General features: G+C 55.6%; 1 protein-coding gene across 2 annotated transcripts in view; it reads right to left on the reverse strand.

Annotated features, from left to right (window-relative positions):
- Window positions 1–2,460, reverse strand: part of ANKRD34B (ankyrin repeat domain 34B) — an 11,729-nt gene extending 9,269 nt beyond the window's left edge. The window contains exon 1 of one of the 2 annotated variants that reach the window (XM_032769575.2): window positions 2,341–2,460. The gene's annotated coding sequence lies outside the window, so the exon portion shown is untranslated. Of the gene's footprint in view, window positions 1–215; window positions 380–2,340 lie in introns of those variants that run through there. The other variant, XM_032769577.2, reaches the window with a different exon arrangement.
- Window positions 2,461–15,174: the final 12,714 nt, after the last annotated feature.

Genomic DNA, 15,174 nt, shown 5'->3' on the forward strand with positions numbered 1-15,174 from the left:
GATACGGTAATACTGATTTCAGCGCTACTCCTCTCGTCGGGGAGGAGTACAGAAACTGGTTTAAAGAGCCCTTTATATCGATATAAAGGGCTTCATTGTGTGGACGGGTGCAGCATTAAATCGGTTTAATGCTGCTAAAATCGGTTTAAACGCGTAGTGTAGACCAGCCCTAAGTGAATAATGTAGCTAAAGTTGACATAATTAGATCTACTCACCGTGGTGTCTTCACTGCAGTGAGTCAACTGCTGCCGCTCCCGTCAACTCTGCCTGCACTTCTTGTGACGGGAGAGTACAGGAGTCGATGGGAGAGTGCTTGGGAGTTAATTTATCGTGTCTAGTCTAGATGCGATAAATTGACCCCCGCTGGATCGATCGCTGCCTGCTGATCTGTAGTATAGATATACCCTTAGAGTGGCTGCAGTGTAGCCATAGCCAGAGTCCATGTAGTAGGCAACTTACATTAACAGGAGCACCATTGTAATGTAAACACTTACAGAGTTAGGGTGATGAGAGTTGCCTTGTTCAACCTAACTCTGTAGTGTAGACCAGGCCTAAAGATTTCTCATCTTTAAGAAAGCTTGGAGTGCTCCAGCCACCATATTAAGCACAGTCTCCTCCATCACAGTCTGTGTTTCTTGTATATAATCTGAGTTACAATGTGAGTTTTCTGGAATTGGTTTTACATAACGGTAATGAATTCTCTGAGAACTGGCAGTGGGGTGTGGAGTGGGCGAGAAAGAAAATCTGTACTGGTCAGAGAAGGTGGTCTGGGGTTCTGCAGTATGTTATGCTTGCTGTGGCTTGTGCATGTAGCATGATATCCTAGTGTGACCTAGCCAATTTATTCCTGTTTTGCCAGATCTCCCTACCCAAAGAAAATTCAACTTCTTTTTAAAAGTCCCCAGAGAATATGCCTGAAAAGTATAAAGCATGTCTAGAACACACACGTTTTAAACCCTTCCATGAAAAATATCTTGCCTCCCCACTGAAAGGCCAGTGACCAGGATTTGCTCTTAATCTTTGAAGTATCTAACAAACAGAATCTTGTTCCAACAAAAACATCCCAAAGCATGCTGGATTCTTTAATCCCAGTAACCTTTAAACACAGGCAGCTGTAAGAAGAGCTAACAAGGCAAGGCAAAAATCAGTACAGCCTAACTGGAACTGTTCAGGCTTGTGACCACACTTACTGTAAACGTACCATACCTAACAACATTTTGAAACACAAAATAAAAGTGACTGTAACCCCAAAATGAGCTACATTAAGAGCTATGCACATCTCTTATTTCAGAGCATAAGAACAGAGTTTTTTTTCTTTACAGTGTTGCATTTCTTGACTTTTCCCTATTACCTCATGCTGGAAGAGATAACGTTAATGCACCTGCAGGTTCTCTAGCGACGGAGCTATTTAGATTAACGTAGTATGCTTTTTTCGATAAGAGCCTGCAGGCTGAAGTGGAAACTATTTGGGCTCTTGAATAGCATTTCCATTCTACATCACTTGAGTCAACAGAATGCTGCGTGGACGTCCTGGTTGCATTGCAAACTGACCTATTTTGAATAAATTCCACAAATATCCTTTCAGCTGCAGCTGCCTCTATCTTGCTACTGAAAGAAAAGGTGTTTCTCCAGCAAACCCAGCTGAAACGTGTGAGAAACCATCTCATTTATTTCACCCCCGCATTAGCTTCATATCGCCACTGGATCCCAGAATGTGATTAACATGAGAACAAACACGATTTTTTTTTTTAAGCGTAACAAACTGTCCTGTCGCCTGCAAAGCTCTTGGTAAAGTCAGCGAAGCGGTGGTGGGGAGAAAGACGCTCCCCGAGAGTCTAATACGGGCAGCAAATTAAGCTTTGAGGTGAAGGGTAGGATTCATCAAGATTTACGAATATTGAGGAAATTCCTTAGGGCTACGCATTTTGGGTGCAGAACAAAATAATGAACTTGGAGACAGTCAAGGACCAGCTAGGTAACCAGGAGCTTTCTTCAACAGCTGTCCTACGGTGGGGGGCGGGGAAAGCCTTTCGGACTCTGCTGTTTAAAATCACATGCTTTATCCGAGCCACTTTCCCCATGGCAGTGAGCGGCAGATCACTAACTTTATGCCATTTAGTTCCTGCGCCACCAGCAGACAGTAGACATCGAAGAGAAAGGGGGAGAGTTGCAAATGCGCTGGAAGTAGGGAATGGCCCCAGCAGGACAAGTGCACAGACAGAGGCGACCCTAACCCCCGCAATCCCAGTATCCAGGAGAGCAACAACGCCCGGCGCGGGCGAGTCTGTGAAAGGAGAGATTGGCCCTAGAGAGGAAGCGGCGCATCCAGACGGCTCTTACCTGCTGGGCAGGCGCGTCCCCAGCCCCCGGGAGCCCGGCGGAGGATGAGCCGAGCTCCGTGCACAGGAATTCACGCGGCGCTGCGACTGCTGCGGCGGCAGAGAGCCCAGCACTGGAGACGCCACTGCTGCTGCTTTGCCACTTGCCTCCCCCTGCCCCAGCTGCCTCCGCCACTGCCACCCACGCGCAGCGCGCCAGGCCCTCCGCGAGGGGACCAGCGGCAAGGCTTCCCAGCCCGAGCGCCTCTGCCCGCCCCGAGGCCGGGGCACAGCCAGGAACTGTGCGTGTGCTGGGGGGGCGGAGCGGCGAGGCGGGGCGAGCAGGTGCCTGAGGCGGTGGGGGCAGCGCTAATCCCTCGAGGGCCCGAGGGACAGACCAAGACGGCAAGAGGGGGGCTGCGCGCAGGAAGAACAGGCTGCCATCGCCGCCCCCTCACCTACTACCCGCCATGTCCTAATGGCCCCTGCCCGCTCCCCGGCGGGCTAAACGGACTTTCCCCCTGAACTGACACGGGCCCGCTGCTACCGGGCACCCATCTGCCCCATGAGCCCCTGAACGGCTGCAGCTAGTCGCTCCCCAGGCACAGCCCCGGAAACCACCCCCATGGGCACTTGTCACCCACCCTGCTCCCCTTCCCCGTATGTTAAAGGGCCGGGTCTCACCTCTCTGCCTACCCCCTTCTAAACAGCCACCTGCTGTCGGAAACCGGCCCCCCTCTCCTCAGCGTTATCAAAGGCCACCTGTCATTGCCCCCCCCCCGCTTGTTTCAACTGCCACCACTCCTGCCCTCCCCCCACGGCCGTCTCGCCCGGTCTGCCCCTCAGCCACCTGCTGGCAGCTGTTCTGCCATCTCCCCTCGCCACGCAGTGGCTGCCCCAGCCCTCCGCCTGGGTGCTGCTGGGGAGTTACTGGCTTCCCCTCGCGCCTCACCGGCGGCCCAGTGCAAAGACGTAACCTGTGAACTTCATTTAAGCAAAGCTGCTGGAAGCAGACCCCGCTGGGCGCTGCTCTTTCCCCTGGTGTCTCTCTACGGGGGGAGCCAATCGGGGATCGAGGCCCCTTGCGCTAGACTCTTTAGGCAGCCACTGCCCCAGGAGTTTACATGCTCAGCAGGTGGCAAACACCACCGGGTGAATACAGCGCACACACGTGGGAGGCGAGAGGCCGGGGAACAGCGAAACAACCAGTGCAGGAAACAAAGCAGCAGTCACAGCGCAGCAGCCGCCTCGCCGTTGTCAAGTGTCTGGCAAGGCATCGCGGGGTGAGTTTTAAGGGGGGCCGTGACGAGGAATCGTGCTCTGTTACCTTTTAAATTGCATGTGCTGAGGTCAGGTCAATATTATGACTAAGGCTCAGAACTGCGTGAGTTGTTGTGAATAACGCACCGTCCTAACAAACAGCTCAAGGTTGTGCGGGAAGAGCTTAATTTGTCTGTACTCTTGATGTTTGAAAAGCCAAGTTTTAAGACTGTCCAAGGACACGCTTGCTGTTGTGCGCTGGCTCTTTAATGAGCTCTGCTTACTTTTTCTCTCTCTTCTCTCACCTATCCTCCCACTGTTAATACCAGCTCTTTATTGAACAGGCTGGGGAAAGCATAGGCACACAGCACTCACTCTTTGGAAAGGTTACTGCTCTTCTCAGACCTCTTATTATGTGCATTATATAAAACATGGGGGCGGAGTACACTTCTGGATGGTTCATCAGTGCTTCTGCTGGGAGCATTTTCCCCACTGTAGCTACTGCAGCTCTTATACACACCCACTTGTTCTGGTTCCTGTCGGATGCCTTGCTCATTAAATTAGTATGCTTAAGATAGCAGAGGTAAGAGTCTTTTAAAAAGAAAGAATAAACTACCTCAACAGTTCAGAAAAGTGAAGTTCAGGAATACTGTTGGATTTCTTAGAAGTTATGTTGCATATTTTTGTTCCCTGTTAGTTATGTTTTAATAAATATAAACATGATAGTATGTTGTCTGTTATGTTAAAAGCAAGAAAGGGTGATATCAAATAAGGGAATATAGCAGCACCCAGGAAGTATTAGTTAAGTTACTGTAAATATTATGTGACAGACCCAGACCGGTGGGGTACAGGACTCTGGTCCTATTGGCATCCAAGGGGGGGGCGGGCGAAGCCTACCCACTTCTAAAGGACCTCCCCCCAGCCTAAGGGGAGGATCCACAGGCCTAGAACACCAAGTAATTCCTGGGGACAACTAATGAAAAAATCAGGAGCGGGAGTGCGGTCACAGGGCTAAACGAAGGGAACCCGATGGGGACACCGAGCAGAGAACCCCAGACAACGCCCACTGCTCCTCGAAGGCATCAAGGGAGCCAGTTCTCCTCTCCCTGGGTACTGTAGTAGGCTAGTTTGGCCAGGGCAAGAGGAGGTTGAGAAGGAGATCCCGCGACTTTGTGGGGCCACGGATGGGAGTGCGTATATAAAAAGGTGAGGGAAAAGTGCAACCAGAAACGCAAGAAGATATTCAGGAGGAGCCGAACAGGGGCTGCAACCTGGCGCACTCCAAGTAACGTGCGCCAAGGTCTCCTTCTCGCCACAGAAAGGGCAGGTGTTGGGACGGGGGTGAACCGCGCCAAGTACACACCCGTGCTCACGGCCCCATGAAGGAAGCCGCCAACTGACATCCCCAGCGGGCCGCGGGACAGGGCAGAGTACAAGCTGGCCCACGGGGCTTCTCACCCTCGAGAGGTGGCAGGAGGTCCCGCCATTTGGTATCGGGGCGGGACGCGAGGGTGAGGTAGTGAAGGGTGTGGAGCACGAGTGTGTACAGATGTTTCCGTGGCGCGGTCTGGAACGAACCGGCTGCACATCGTGCAGCCGGCTTGCAGAGAAAGGGTGAGGGGCCGATTGGGTCACGGGCAGGGGCCCTATAAAAAATGTCCATGGGACCGGGGTGGAGGGTGGGCGGGGCGTGCCCTCTCGTAGGACCGACGCGGTCGAGGTAAGCCCGAGCAGCAGGTAGCAGCAAGCGGCCCTCACCTCTCTGAAGTACAATGCGCCAGGAGTATGAGGTCTGGAGAGCCCCATGCGCCGGGAGAGCGTCAGGGGATCCAGCCAATCTCCCCGTCGTAGTAGTCCAGGAGGTCTCCGACCCTGGTGACTCCCACCAAGACCAGCCTCCGGCGCACCGCGGGGGACTCCGCCACCTGCACACGAAGCTGGGGATTGTGTAGCAGGGGCTCCGCGAGGAGGTGGCCCCCACGGTGGCCGCCACGGACCTGGTCGCGGAAAAGAGCTTCCAGGTCCGGAGGAGGTCTTGGTAGAAGACCGGCAGCCCGGAGAGGATCTCGCGGAAGACCTCTCGATGGAGGTAAAAGAGCTGCCAGGTCGTATCGGAGCCCTCGGAAGCGGCGGAGGAAGCGTGCGCCAGTACGCTCCACGCCGGACTACCCGCACCATACAGGAGCCTCTGCAGGGCCTGGAGGCGGAAGAACGGACCTGAGGCGAGGCACTTCAGGCCCTGCCCCCTTCCTCCAGGGGCAGGTGGAGGGACCCCTGCAGAGACCCAGTGCGTCCCTGGCCAAAAGAACTCCAGAAATCGTCGTCCGGAGGTGGGCCAGGAAATCCGGGCCGGACCAGGGTGTTGAGCCGGTACCAGAGCATGGACAGGACCAGTTGATTAAGCACCAGTGCCTCCCCGAAGGGAGAGGCACCGGAGTAGTCCCGTCCATTTCCGGAGCCGCTCTGCCACCCTGCCCTCCAAACCGTGCCGTTCTCCGGCGGAGACGGATGCGTGGCAGAGAGGTAAACGCCGAGAGATGAGCAGCGGACCCGCGCTCCATCGGGATGGCCTGAAGCGCGGGTGGGAGGGAGCTCGCCTGCCACCCGTCCCCGACCACCAGGCCAGAGCTCTTGACCCAGTAACCCGGGCGGAGGAGGCCGCCGAGTACACAGCCTGGCAAGCTCCACCCGCGCCAAGTCGCCCGGGTCCTGGACCACGAGGAGCACATCGTCAGCGTACGCCGACAGGACCAGCCGCAGCTCCGGCTCCCGAAGCACCAACCCCGTCAACCTCTCGTGGAGGAGACAGAGGAAGGGCTCGATCGCCAGGGCGTACAGCTGGCCGGAGAGGGGCACCCCTGCCGCACTCCCCTCGCCCGAAGCTGACCGGCTCGTCAGGGTCCAGTTGAGCCTGACCAGACACTCCGCAGAAGCGTACAGCACCTGGAGAAAACACAAAACGGGGTCCGAAGCCGAACACTCGCAGAAGTACAGATACCCAGGAGGATACCCGTGATCCATCCTGTCGAACGCCTTCTCCTGATCCAGGGACAGAGGCGAATGACAGACCATCCCCTACACCCTAATTCCAGAAGGTCCCGGACCAGATACAAGTTATCAAGATAGTGCGGCCGGGACGGTGGTAGGTCTGGTCTGGATGGACCACGTCCGCCAGCACGGACCCTAGACGTAGCGAGATGGCCTTTGCAATGATTTGTAGTCCGTGCTGAGGAGCGAGATGGGACGCCAATTCCGTAAGTCGCGGAGGTCCCCCCTCTTTGGCAATAAGGCGAGCACGGCTCGCCTGCAGAGAGGGAGGACCCCGCCCTCTGCAAAGAATCGGCCCAGACGGTGACCAGGTCTGGGCCGAGAACGTCCAGAACACTGCACGCGGTAGAACTCCACGGTCAGCCCGTCCATGCCCGAGATTTATTGGTGGGCATGCGACGGAGGGCTTCCGAGAACTCGGCCAGAGTGAGAGGCAGCTCTAGCCGGTCCCGGTCGCCCGTGCCGACCGTCGGAGAGCCCGTCCCAGAGTACTCTGCAAGCGTTAGGATCGGTCGGATCCGGGGAGAAAAGGCCGCGTAGAAGGCCCTGGCCCTCCCGCACATCTCCGCCGGGTCCGTGAGGGGGGTGCCGTCCTCCGCCAGGAGGCAGGTGACGTGTTTCTTGGCCCCCCTCCTTTTCTCCAGGGCGTAGAAGAAGCGGGAGCCGCAGGTCCATCTCCCGAAGGAGGTGGATGCGGGGATCGAACAAAAGCACCCCGGGCCCGATGGTCCTCGAGGGCTCGGAGCTCCTCCGCTTCTCCGGCACGCTCCGCAGAGGGATGGATCCTCGGGTGGCTGGCGGCCAGACGCCTCTCCAGCTCCAAGACCTCCCGCTCCAGCTGCTCTATGCCGCATCCCTCCGCCGGCTGGCGCCCCGGGTGTAGTCACGGCAGAAGAGCCGGGCGCGCACCTTCCCCAGATCCCACCACCGCCGCGCCGAGGAAAAGGCGCGCCGCTGCCCTCGCCAGGCCAGCCAAAACTCCCGGAAGGACGCCACGAAGCCCGCATCCTCCAGCAAACTATTATTAAAGTGCCAATAGGCCGGCCCCGGCCTCTCCGCCGCAGAGAGAGGCTGTCACGGTGGCAAGATGGTGATCCGAAAAGGGGGCCGGCCGAACGCCGGAGGAGTGGGCCCGTAAAAGGTGGAAACGTGACAGAAAAATGCGGTCCAGCCGGGAGTGGCGCGACCGATGGGCCTCCACCCGGACGAAGTGAAAACGTCGAGACGTCGTCCGGGTGGTGGTCGCGCCAGACGTCCACCAGGGAGTGGCGTTCGACAATCTCCCGGAGGACGTCCGCGGGGCGCGGGCACTGCTCGGTCCCCGAGCGGTCCCGTTCCTCGAGGGTGGTATTAAAGTCCCCTCCCAGGACCAGGCACTCACGAGGATCCAGGGAGCCGAGGAAGGCGGACGCCTGCTGATAAAAACGCAACCTCTCTCGGGCCCGATGTCGGGGCATAAACATTGACGAGATTATCACTACAAGCCCTCCATGCGGACCCGGAGGTGCAGCAGGCGGCCCGGCACAGCCTCAGCGACCCCCAGCACCTCGGGCCGTAGGTCGGGGGAGAACAGGGTCGCCACCCCCAGCCGCGCAAACCGAGAAGTGGCTAAAGTAGGCCTCGTTCCCCCACTCCAGCCGCCAGCTAGCTTCAGCGGCCGGATCCGTATGGGTCTCCTGCAGGAAAATCACAGAGTAACCCCCTCCCGGAGGTAGGAGAGCACCTGGTTCCTGCGGAGACCCATCCTACAGCCCCGGGTGTTTAATGTGGCAAAGATGATCGGTGCCATGAGGAGGGCTGGGGGGATCCTCGCCAGCAGACACGCCCACAGCCCCGGCAGGCCGCGCAGCAATCCGTGACCTACCCCATAGGTGACTAAAGAGTCACGGAAGAGGCGGACCCGTGGTAGGCCGCGGCGGCCTGCTTCCCGGTCCTCTTACCCTCCCCCATGAGGGCCCTCGCGGCCCGGAGGACCTGATGGAAAATCCCCCATCGCTGGAGAGCGCAAGATGGACTTTGTTACGGGAGCCACGGACGTCCTCGAGGAACTCCCGCAGCTCCTCCCTCAGCGCATGGGGGGGCGGGGTCACTGACCGATGACTGTCCCCCAGTGGGGCCCCCGTCACAGCCCCGTGGCCCACTCGAGGCGGGCAGGCAGGGGGCAGACCCCGACGTGGCGTCCGATGGGATGCGACGCCACGCGACCCCCCGCTCCCCGGTTCAACAAGGGAAGAAAGAATAGGTAGAACAAGCAGCCCCTGGTGGGTCGGCAAAGAAAAAACTACGAGCCGCTGGGGGGTTATTGCCCAGGGGCGCAGCGTGCAGCACAGGAGTGGGGGACAACGGCCAGGGCGAACAGGAGTAGGGCGGGATCTCAAGGGAGAGACCCTGTGAAGGGGGCAGAAGATGGGATACTGAGCCCGCTATCAAGGTAGCCCTCTGATGGTGAGCTCCCTGGCAGGCTCAGGATCTGGGAAGTGGAATGGTGGACCCTAAACTGATGCATGGGGCTTCAGCCACAGTGGCTACGTATGTGGCAGCTCGGCATCGAGAGAGAGAGTCGGATGCGAATGGGAGTCCCCACTGGGAGAGGCGGTCCTCACAACACCACAGAAGGACACCCCCTGGGAACGGTCCCGTGCGAGCGGGGCACGGGCCGTCGCCAGGGCTCGGCGGCACAAACAGGTGCCACCCGCAGCTAGGGTCAATGGAGGAATCCAGGGGAACCACTAGGAGGCGGGAGCAGAAGCAGCGGTCAAGGGGAGAGGAACCTTCGGGAACAGGGACCGGGTGAGGGTCGCCCCAGATCGGCGCCGTGGCAGAGGTCGTCCTCGGCCCTAGTGTGACTGCACCTACAGAACTGGGAGTCATCAGCGGGGAGAGGGCAGAAGTCCATCAGCGTGCCCCCCTCCTGCTCTTTCGGGGCGGCTCCGAATCTGAAGGATTAATGAGGGCTCGAGCCTGTCCCTGCCCCGCTTCCTGCACTAAAGACCAGAACCCTCAATGGCATCAATCCGGGGCTGGCTAACAGGGTCGGATGGGCCAGGCAATGGCCTCAGGGACTCCCGGGATGCACGGTGGGACAGCAAATGAGGAAATTCCCCGCCTGATAACCCTCTCCACGCAGGCTAGGGTAATCGCCCGCTGGCGACCCCTCCACTAGCGATGGACCGAGAAGGACGGAGCGATAGGGCACGCTTCGGGCCGGCAGCTAGGGTGCCGGTGATGACAGGGACCGGGCGACGGCGGGCTCAGGGGTCACGGGACGCCTCTCGTGCTGGGCCAAGGGCAATCTCTGGATGTCCCATCGCCGCAGCAGAGGTAGCACTGGGCCCCCGTCGAATAGTGCAGCCCGATAGTGGCCCCGGTGGGGACAGAAGGACCCCTCGGCGCCTCCCGCCCACTGCGCCGCGGCAGTTGAAGCTGACTTCCAGCGGAACAAGAGGACAGTGACGGAGGGCAGGTGCCTTGCATCAGCCCAAGGGAGAGGGTATGAACGGAGATGGGGGCCCGCGCAGGGCAAAAAGGGAGCGGGCAACAGGGCATTGGGACAGGAAAGGAGGGACAGGATGTCAGACGCAAGCGGACCCCGGTCTTCCATGGTCCAGGGGACGAACACCGCCCCGCAGCTAGCCCTCTCTACGTCCCCTGGCGGCCTCCGATGCGAGGAAGAAGACACTTCCATACATTTTAGAGGCTGCCACGATGGCCGTGTAGCCCCACCATCTTGCCAAGCCCGCACGTGTCTCTCATGTGGGCGAGGCGGACACAGGGGCAACGAACGCCGTGCTTCCTGTCAAGGTGGGAAAGGTCCCGGCCGTGTAGATGGTGATGGAAGCGTGGTCGGAGGAGCGGCGGCAGGCGGGGGCCGCGCACCTGGGGTTACGCCCTGGGGCCGGGGGAGGGACACCCGCAACGGGATGGGAGTAGGGGGTAGATGGCGCAGCCGGAAGCGGGGCTGTGGCAAGTGGGGGCAGTTCCGCCATGGAGGCCTGGCCTTTTTAGCGGGGCCCTTATTTTCTCACCACCGACCCTTTCCACGCTGGGGAGCTCCCACAAATCGGAGGGGAGGACGTGGAAGCAGCGGAGCTCCCCGTACCCGCGCTGCCAGTGCCCCAGCAGGGGCGGAGTAGTTGGATCAGCAGCGGCGGTTGAGGTGGAGCTAGGGCAGTGGACATGGGCAGTGGGAAGGGCATGGAGCTCGCGTGGGGTCTCCCCCGCGCGTCCCCCGCAATAAGAGCGGGAGGGGACAAACAGGAGGGGAGGGGGAGAGAGGAGCCACCACCCCCGTCTAGGCTGCCAGGCAGGGGAGGACGGTGCCAGAAAGGGAAGGCAAAGGGGAGGGGAGTACAAGGACTAGGGGTGGAAGGGTGACAGGACACCGACGCAAGGGGAGTTCGGCTCTCAGTTGCACTCGGGGGAATCGGACAATGCAGATGGGCGGGTGCAGTGAACATAGGGACTCAAATGGGGGAGGCCAACGCATTGGGGGGGCGTGGGCGACGAGGGAGGAACGACAATCAGGGCTGGGGATGCACAGGTGGGGGGGGAGGGCTAGCGGAATCGGGCGAGGGAGGGGATAAGCTGAGGGGGCGAAATAAGCAGGGACAGAGGGAAATAGGTGGGACGAAAAAAGGAAAGGGGCCAGTCCAGGGGAGGGGAAGGTGTGCGCACAGCATTGTCAAATAATGTGGTGCTGCTGCGTCGGCCAAACGATGAGAAGTTGGACGGGTGAGGTCAGGCGAGACTCAGTCCAGAGCAGAGTCCAAAGGAAGGAAAAGCAGCGGCGGTGGGGAGGGGGCAATGATAGGTGGTGGGGGGCAAAGGAACACGATGGACGGGTTCAGGCTCACCATCACCGATGTCAACAGAACAGTAACCAACAACCAGACCGTCCAGGAATGACCTCCAAGTGGACTTCACGTGGATCTCCCCAAGCAGCGGAGGTTCCTCCTCCGTCCTCCCCTCCCCGGGGTTTTACCAAGCTCTCAGCAACTGCCACGCAGCCCAGCAGCTCCAGTGTGGTTGGAACTAGGCATCCAGGCAGGAGGGACACCGTAGATGAAGGAGTTCAGCACATGAGCTGGGTCCTCTATTGCCTCCTCTCGGGACAGGCAGCACCCCCTGCCCCTCAAGGTGTATGGGTGGGAGTGAACATAGCAGGAACGAAAGGGAGGAGGGGGAACCTACAAAGCCCAGCCAGTGAGCAGACTACAGAGAGAGGGCAAGTGGTGTGTACCTAGCCGCCAGGGAGCACAGCATAGCAGGAACAGCAGCAGCAGTAGCAACAGCAGCAGCAGCAGCAGCAGCAGCAAGGGCCCCATGCCTAGCAGCAGCAGCAGCCCTCTCCCTCCTTCCTCTACAGCAGAGCTGTCAAAGGGAGATGAGGTACTCCTGGCCACAGGAGAAGCAGGGGATTTTGTTCCCTGAGTGACCAGAGCAAGGACTGCCCTAGAGCAATCAGGAACCTGCTAGAACCAATTAAGACAGGCAAGCTAATTAAGACACCTGGAGCCAGTTAAGAACTTACTGGAATCAATTATGGCAGGCAGGCTAATCAGGACACCTGGTTTAAAAAGGACCTCTCACCAGTTAGTAGAGGGTGTGCAAGGATTGACAAGGTATGCTGCTGGAAGACTGAGGTGTACAAGCATGATCAAGCTTCAAGAGGAAGATCTTGCAGTGAGGATAAAGAAGGTGCTGTGGGGGGAGGCCATGGGGAAGTAGCCCAAAGAGTTTAGCTGTTATGCAGCTGACACAGGAGACATTGTTGACAACTGCTATTCGCAGGGCCCTGGGCTAGAACCACGGTCCTTCATCTGAAGGTTGGGGACCACTGGTTTAGCCCAATATAACTCCACTGATTTAAATGAAGTTATTCTACAGATTAAATTGGTCCATTCTACTTAGAGGCAATTATACTTATATGAAATCTTATATGCCCCCCTCCCAGGACCCCCCTACTCCCCTGGGACTCCACCCCCCCCATTTCCTGTCCATATTTTTCACTGTTTTTTTAATTACTATTAGCATTAAGCTAGTATTTTAGTTTCTTAAGAGTTAATCTGCTCCTGCTGTTTTTTCTTCACCTGAAGTCACAGCCTAGTCTTTTTTTTGTTTGTTGACATCACTATTAGTAGCTATGAAAACACTTAAAACACTGTAAACAAGGAATTGTGGGACTAACATTATAGTGGGCCTTCCCACTGCCACCCCATGGTAGGACTGTGTGAGAGGCAGATGGGGTTTTTTTGTTCTGTTTTTTTAATGTTACAAGTCAATATCTAGATTGATGTTGTAGTGAGATGATTGAACATAGTGGGTAGTAAGATGTTGCTATCCACCCTCCAGTCTTCTGATTTTGCTCTTCCCCACCACAAGTGAGATACAGTGACTTTCTGCTCTCAGTAGAGTAGAGCACTCTGTGGGATCCATGAGTATTGTTGACAACAAAAGAGAAGCAGCTCTTAAGAGGACTATGCCTTATAAAGTGGAAAATCCATACCAATTGTTACAGCTGTTTGTTACTCAGACCAGCATTAAATTCCTCATCACAACACTACTCTCTGAAAAGGGAACATCACTGCTAAGAGGCAGTTAAGGAATCAGTGGCAACACCACAGGAGCTGGTAAAGTTGAAGGCCTATTGGATAGGGTCTCAGTTTCCTGTGGTTCTTTCACCTAAGCAGCAGTTCCCTTTTCATGAGGCTGCAATTCAATGTAACGGACACCATGGAAGGATGTTACTTGTACCCTTTTTTTTTCTCCACTAGACGTTCTTTCTGTGGGGGGAAAGGGGTTTTGTGACTTCAGTGGAAGAATAATCAGGAAGAACAGAGGACTTCTAAGTATCAAATACTGTTTTCTTGTAAATGTCCTTGGTAATAAAAACTAAAGAAGAAAACAAAATCACTGACTTATTTTATAGGCAGAATGGTTTCTAAATAGTTTGTTTTTTTTTTTTTAAAGATTTCCATTTGGTATCAATAGCTCATTAAGTTTAATTGCTAAAGGAAAATACTTTGCACTAGGTTTGCTAAATTAGCCACATACTTTCCAAATTATTCCATCCTGATTTACATATTTTAGATTTTTTTCATGCCATCTGCCTTTTCAAGCCAGCCCTTATTCAACACAGTACTTAAGCATGTGCTTAAATCAGTCCCATTTCAGGAAAACATATTTATTCAGGAATGCACTCATGCACATCCTTGCATTCAATTTAGTCAATCAGAGTTAAGCACATTCCTGACTAGGGGGCCTAACTCCTTGTATTTTGTTAGTTTGATCAGAGCAGTTACTCTAAATAGCCATAAGTCTCAGGCATTGTTTTAATTAATAAGGTTGGAATTAAAAGTAAGGGGAAGATTCTTTAATTACTGTATATCTACACAACAACTGGGAGGTGTCATTCTCAGTTTGGGCAGATGTATACACACTAGGTCTCAGGGCTGGCTCCAGCCACCAGCGAAGGAAGCAGGTACCTGGGGCGGCACTCGGTCTGTTATTGGAGTGGCACGTCTGGGTCTTTGGTGGCACTTCAGTGGCAGGTCCTTCACTCCATCTCTTCCTCTTCAGCGGCAACTCTATTGGGTGTTTTTTTTGTTTGTTTGTTTTTTTTCCCTTTGCTGCTTGGGGTGGCAAAAAAGCTGGAGCCAGCTCTGCTTGAGCAAATGCCTAAAAGTAGCAGTGTGACATGGGTGGAGTGCTCAGGCTCACCACCTGAGTACAATCGCGCCTGAAAGGTCTGGGTCATCTGTGCATAAACCACTGTAGTGAGTGGTTCTAGGTCTTCATTATTTTCTACAGAACTTTCTTGCTCTAATCCAGTGGTTCTGAACCAGGGATATGAGTACTCTTAGGGGTACCCAGAGGTCTTCCAGGGGGAATATCAACTTGTCTAGACATTTGCCTGGTTTTACAACAGGCTACATAAAAGCACGAGTAAAGTCAGTAGAAGTTTGGTATAGACAAAATGAGAAAGTAAGAAATTTTTCAGCAAGTGTGCTATGACGCTTTTGTATTATGTCTGATTTTGTAAGCAAGTAGTTTTTAAGTGAGGTGAAACTTGGGGTAGGCAAGATAAATCAGACTCCTGAAAAGGCCTTGGGTGGCAGGCCAATCCTTGCCCACAGACAACCTGCCAACCTGAAACATATTCTCACCAGCAACTGTACACCGCACCATAGTAACTCTAGCTCAGGAACCAATCCATGCAACAAACCCCGATGCCAACTCTACCCATATATCTACACCGGCGACACCATCACAGGACCTAACCAGATCAGCCACACCATCACCGGTTCATTCACCTGTCACGTCCACCAATGTAATATACGCCATCATATGCCAGCAATGCCCTCTGCTATGTACCGTGCCAAACTGGACAGTCTCTACGGAAAGGAAATGGACACAATCAGATATTAGGAATGGCAATATACAAAAACCTGTAGAGAGACACTTCAACCTTGCGACCACTATGAGACTTAAGTGGCCATCCTGCAGCAAAACAACTTCAGGACCAGACTTCAAAGAGAAACTGCTGAGC

The sequence above is a fragment of the Chelonoidis abingdonii genome, chromosome 6 (assembly GCF_003597395.2).
Source record: "Chelonoidis abingdonii isolate Lonesome George chromosome 6, CheloAbing_2.0, whole genome shotgun sequence".
Classification (NCBI taxonomy): Eukaryota; Metazoa; Chordata; order Testudines; family Testudinidae; genus Chelonoidis; species Chelonoidis abingdonii.